Below are 6,914 nucleotides of genomic sequence, written 5' to 3' on the forward strand. Positions count from 1 at the left end.
CGTGCCAAAAATTATATCTCTAAAAATATTGTTTGGGTGATTTTAGGATTAAAAATAATATTACTGGTGATAACATTGCAAGCAAATAGCATGCTTAAAAAAATTAATACTTACAAAAAATGTATTTTAAAACCGCTTTTGGAAAGTAATATTTTCTTATTTTTGCTTTTTACCAATTTGTCGCAAATTGTTAAAATTTAATAATGAGTAACTTATTTTTTCGGAGAAAATATTATCTAAAACTCTAATGCGCCCAACTTTAAAAGTAAACTTTTCTTTGGCCGAACTCGTTGAAACCATTTTTTTAATGAAAAATTTTTGTATTCAATTAAATATATTTAAAGATTATTTATACGACATTTAAAATGATGCCATTTTTTAAAAATTGGTTATAAGTAACAGCAATAATAAATTTATTTACAAATACTGTTCTTAAAATAATTATGTTTTGTCATTTTCAATATTTTTTTATTGAAAATATCGTTTTTTCTGTAATAAGAAAAAACGTTTCATAATATCATTTGAACTCTTAAAATGATAGAAAACTTTTTCCAGAGACCTGATTTTTGGCACAACAATCGTAAATGAAACAATCCCCTTTAAAGCGACCGACACGAACCGCTGGATCGGAAAATTGGTTACAAAAGGTAGATTTCGTTGATTCTCTTTCTTGATCAATCAAACAAACATCCCAAGATCTGAGGCATGATACACATGTTCACACTATTGACACCACTTCAATAAATGTCAACAAATATTACTTAATAATAATTTTTTAAACCATTAATTTCCTAATGCTTAAAACATTTTCATCTTCCTTTAATAATCTCTAACTATTACAATTATGATGAAAATATTTATTATAGAGTTTATTAAAGAATTGATGACGTATGTAGCATATTAGTATAGTAATTGATCAATATAATATAAACTTCTTTTGACAGTTTTTCACAAAGCTATATAAAGTATTAATTTCTATAGTAACCCTTATTTAATGGGCATTCAATTTTAGATTATAGAAATAAACTTTTATTTTAACCCAAGCTTTATAGAATTATAACGATTAATATTTCGGAACAATATAATCTGCAAAGTCTGTAGGATCGTGGCTTTTTGGTCAAATAAAGTTAAAGGTGGATTATGAAAGTGAACGTTCCCATTAGACCAGTGACAAAAAAACTTGGGGTGAAAAGATTGACGAAAGAGGTCATGACGTGAACACTTCTGTATTTGGATTGAAATTGGAAATAAAAAGTGAACTATGCATTACCAAATTTACATATAATAATACAAGTTTTAAAAATAGTCTCAATTCGTATAAGTATTATATATATTAAATTACAATCTTTTTCCACTTTAGCAATGATCACCGTTCTCCGCAATTAAATTTCCATTTTTCTTCAAGAAAAGAAACAATGTTATTCGTCGTTTAAAAAATTATAGGTCTTTAAGGATTAACCATTGCACACGAAATATTCGAAATAAAAATATGTTTAAAGTTAAGAGTTATTTCATTTAAAACCTGGAAAAATAAGCAATTTAATGTTTATAAGGAATTTAAAATCGGCTGTATCTAGATTCACGGAAATTAAAAATTCAAATTGTTATTTTAATATAGACGTCTTTTAAAATCGAAAAATTTATAATGAAATAAAGTTGAAGCATTATACCACAAGAAAACATGAAGAAAAAGTAATTATATACAAAGTTTCTCGACATTCCCAAATATAGTATATATTATAAATATAGCAATATTCAAAGTTGTAGTTAATCAAAATTGGCCACTTTTTGCAACTTAAATGTTGAAAAATTTTAAATCAGAAGAATTAATTTTTAATTTAAGAAATTTCATATTCTATATAAAAATACTTTTGAAATTTAAAAATGTCACCTGTCAGCGTTTGAAAAAGAATATTTAAAAATTTTAAGTATTCAACCATTTACTACGAAAGAAATGCAACGTTGTAGCATCTATAACCTTAAAAACTGATTTAAAATATATAACAAGTCAAAAATTAAACCACATTAAATCATAAAGCAATTACAATTTTCAGCAATTTATCGAGTTTTCCAAATTAAAATTATTAAAATTTAGAATCGTAAAAGTGTAACAATTTTAATCAAACATGTTACCATATTTAAATAACAATATTATTCTAAATTAAAATCTGCAACATCTTAAACTTAATTTCATTGCGTCCACATCTGAATTATATCACATTTAAAAGTTCAATGATTTGTTATTCAAAATCGCCATGAAAATAAGATCAATGTCAAATTGAATAATTAACTAAAAGTTTATAATTTCAATAACAATTAAACAACTGCAAAAAAATCATATAAAATACGCAGAGTGTCAACTGCATTCAGACAATAATGGTAAAACTTGGATTTTAGGCGCTCCATATGGAACAATTTAAATCTAAATGAAAACACTGTTTAATTGGATCAAGCGTTCGGAATTGAAAAATTGCATGTTGCAGTGTTCGAATTGGAAATACTAAAAATGTTCAATATATAAAAATTAAGACAAATTTCAGAATTTTAAGTATAAAGTATTCAAAGTGGAGCTATTTTATTACAAATATTTCGATCAGAAAATATGAGCTTTTTTTAACTTTAAGTACTACTTGAAATTTGAAGCGTTGAATGTTCTAATAACTTTTTAATTAAAATGGTTAAAAATGTGAAAATTTAAAATGATATATTTGAATATGGCCCTAATCGACGATCGGTAACATGGCCTTTTTCATATAAAGTTTAGTACACAGAAGCCCGTCTCGATAAAACGAAATCTTCTGAAATTGACATCATTCTAAAAATGGAAAGAGAAGTTTATGTTGTAAAATTAAATTTCCCCGTCCAATGATTGCACATCGACCTGCAAAGTTTAAAGAAGTCGACTAAAAACACAAACAGAAACATTGCACTTGACGGTGAATTTGTTCGAAGTGCACAGCTTGAAAAAATACATGAAAAACGCAGTACGCTATAAAGTCGCACACGAAAATTGTATAAAATATAAAATCATCAGGGCAGAATGCCGAGTAGAGCAGGTATCGAAAAGTACATTGAAATATTCTTAAACCCGTATTTTCGATTTCTAAAAATCGATCTAACCTACAAGTACAGTTTTAAAAAAATCCCGTATTTCCGTATTCACAACTAGGATTATTTTAGCTTTGGAAATATGAAATCTTGACCTTACAAGAGCCTAACATTTCCATATCTCACACTAATTTAAAATAAATCTCTAAAAAACATCCTCTGTATTTTTGTTTTAATGGAAGATTACAGAGAAGCTTGCTTAACAAATTTTTATAATTGATTCTGCACATAAATTCTAAAGTGAAGTTGTAACAAGTCATTTCTCGAGTAAAAATGCTTCGAATTAAGTTCGACTTGGTTATGTCTTGAGTTCGTCTCCAAGATATCGATGTCTCATTGTGTCTCAAAACTGAGTAGAGACATAAGCCTTCGTCTTACTTTTATGGCCGCGACAGGTAAAACGGCGATTATTTGTCTCAAGTCAAGGTCTTGTCTAAGACGACGTTCACTTGTCTCAAGTAAACCCGTCTTAGTACGAACCTTTTCAAGCTCATAAATGAGATTAAAATTGATGAATAAAAAAATTTTCATTATCAAATTAGTTATTTTTAATTAAAAAATTTAGAATCTGTCGGTCTGAACGAGTATAGACCTTTAAAATTGTCTTCAAAAAAATAAAAATTGTAACAAGATTGTTTACTCATTAACAAAGATTAGCTTTTATGATAGTCAGAATGAGCCTCTTTGTTAGGACGGGTATACACTCAAAGTTATAAACCGCTCGTGTTGGAGTCATACAATTTTGACTAAAGAGATAAATTTATGTCTCCAAGAAATAGAAACTTGTCTTCAAAAAATAGGAACTTGTCTCCCAGACATAAATTGAAGTATGGCTCCGTCTCAAAGCTGTGACATGCTCAATTCGAACTTTTCGACTTCAGCATGTCTTGATTGGGGGCAATTCAAGTTCAACTCAAGTCGAAGCATTTTTTCTCGGGTTGATTTAGAAACTGTCCCTTAGCATTGACAGTGGTAGACGTGGATCATTTATAATACAATAATCTCATCAAAAGAAAAAACATAGTAAGGTTTTCTAAATAGGAGACTTACTAACTTTGTTTTTGTGTCAGTTTCATTTCGGGATATATATTTTAAGCGCATTCATATCGCAATTTACAACCTTATGTTAGAAATGAGGTACAAAGGAAGAATGATGTTCTCCACCAGGGAGGTTAAATTCTATTGTCCTAATTACCCTTCTGAATAAAGATTTCTATTACGGACATTTATCGACCTTACAGGGTTTGCGTCATTATCAAATTCAGCACCGATTCAAACCCTCAAAGGTCGGTAAATGTCGACAAATGTCATTGGCAGAAATCTGCCCCTCTACTGGCCTAACTTAGATGAAAATTCATTATCAATTCTCAGAAAAGTATTTCACCTGAAAGCGTTAAAATTCCTTGGCCATACGTAGGTAAATTTTCATCGACCTTAACGATTAAATTACTGTTTTTTGATACTGCTAATGCAGATGTTTTGCGTACGAGAGAACTTAAGGGAATAGCGAGGTTTTCCAAAAAGCCATCAATACAAAGAAATTGTGGGTGTGAAAAAGAAACTATAATAAATAATTCGTAAAGGTAACAAACAATTAAATTGAATAAGAGACATTAACAACTTTGTTCTGGTCGTAGATATAGTATGAAAAATATGTGGGTATATAATTTGAAGACCTAGATTTGATATTCAATTTTGTAATAAAGTAAACCTAATGCATCAACTAAATAATATACTTCGCTGGATAACTGATTTCCCTCTTTATATTTCTGCTCTTTACCTGAGACAAAAGAAAGCCAGGACCAATGAAATCTTTTTGCGTGTTATTGCATCTGACAGTTCAATTATAGATTTTTAGTCTGCCTAGGCCGTACGATGTTTCATATTCTATTCGCCGCGAGGAGAGGGTCAAGAATCAAGGGTAAAGTCCATTGAAAATTCTCTAAGTTTTCTTATATGAGCACTGTTGATTGTAACAATATTTTTACAGTGTATGGGACTGAGATGAACAAGATTTAAGGGAAAATTTGTTATAAGTCAATAGTGCAAAACATGTTATTTCTTCAATTTCAATTCTTCATCATGAATGGTAGAGTATTCGAAAGAAGGAAATTTTTTAATTTCTATAAGTTTCTAAAGTGTTTGAACTCTTGTAAATGCAATTAAACGAAATTTAAAACAATAATTTATTCCACTTGTTTCATGATCTTTTGAGTTTACTCACCGATAATAGGTGGATTATGCTTAAGGAAGTGAATTTGAAACTAATTCAATTTCATGGAAGGCATTTAACTTTGAATCGTTGCACTTTTTTTAAAGTTTATTAAAGCTTAATTAATTTCCAATTGTTCTTTCTCAGTCTTGACAGAAACAATTATATACTTACAAATGCGTAACCGTTCAGAAATTCAAAATTGGCAACTATTAATCTACAGCGAATCTTTATAACGAGTACAGTTTTTCTAAATTGTGCCAATAAAATAATACTCAAATAACTTTTCAATCAAAGTTTCTTCAAAAATTTTCTTGCTTCTAAGTCCCTTAGTCAAGAAATAGAATTGCACAAAAGTTAATCAGAAAGTTAAAACTCTTATTTTCTTAATAACTTCCTCATAATAAGATAATTATTTCTTTCTCAAAATGTTCTTTAGTGTTTGAGTATTTTTTCCTAAAGTTACGTGATCAGTATGAAGTGATTCCTGAAATTGATATCATTTCATTTTCTCTTCTTGATTTGTTAAATCAACAGAATATGAGAGACAGAAAAAACTGGTGGCTTCAAATGCTTTAATATCACAAATAATTATAATGTAATCAGTGTTTAAATTCAATTACATGGTTTTGTATGAGATTTATTGTGATTAGGTATTAGACGTGATTTTAAATGATTGTAAATTATTGTTAATTGATGCAAATGATTACAAATCTATGTAAACGATTGAACCATTCTATATCTAATATTCAAAATATTCAATTTTCAAATTAAAGGGTTTTGAAATTTATATTTTTGAGCTTGAAGCATTTAAAACCGAAGAATTTGAGACATTAAGAATTAAACTATTTTAAATTTTATTGGAATTTAAACTTTAATTAATTTTCCGATACAAAATAAATTAAGTCTGAGCATTTTTAGTTTTGCATTCAATGCTGAACAATTTGAAATTTCAAACATTTATAATTTTGATTTAAAAAGGCTAAAATATTTCATTATTACCCTTCAGAAATTAAGAATTGGAAATTTTACTAATAGTTAATGAAGATTTGAAAATGAAATCATTTCGTAAATCACTGAAATGATCAGTTTTTAAATATTTTCTGCTTAATGCGTCTCAAAACAATAATTATATGTTTTATGCATCCAGATTCAAATGATTTTTTTAAAATAACAAAATGTATTCCAAACGTAAAAGTTGTTGAACTATCGAAATTGAATAATTTGAAATTGAAATTGTTTAAATGGAACTGTTTCGAGGATCCTGTACAAAATGAATGGAAAAGGCTCTTCGATCAAAGTTGAATAAAATTCGGTTTTCTGATGCTTTAAGTGATACCTATTAAAAGTCGTATTACGACAATTTCACAGACAGGTTTTTTACACACTCTTTCTGTGGGATCATTCAAAAGTGCTTGACATTTAGTTTTCAGTATTTAAACACGTAGTTGGAAAGCTAAAAAAGTAAAAAACTTCATTTTTAATGTATTCAAATGGAAAATGTTCACATTTAAAGGATCAGAAATTTCACAAATCGAAACGTGAAGAATTTTTAATTTACAATTTATTTCAAATTGATGTACTTGAATTTTAA

Source organism: Belonocnema kinseyi, chromosome 7 (genome assembly GCF_010883055.1).
Source record: "Belonocnema kinseyi isolate 2016_QV_RU_SX_M_011 chromosome 7, B_treatae_v1, whole genome shotgun sequence".
In the NCBI taxonomy this organism is placed as follows: Eukaryota; Metazoa; Arthropoda; class Insecta; order Hymenoptera; family Cynipidae; genus Belonocnema; species Belonocnema kinseyi.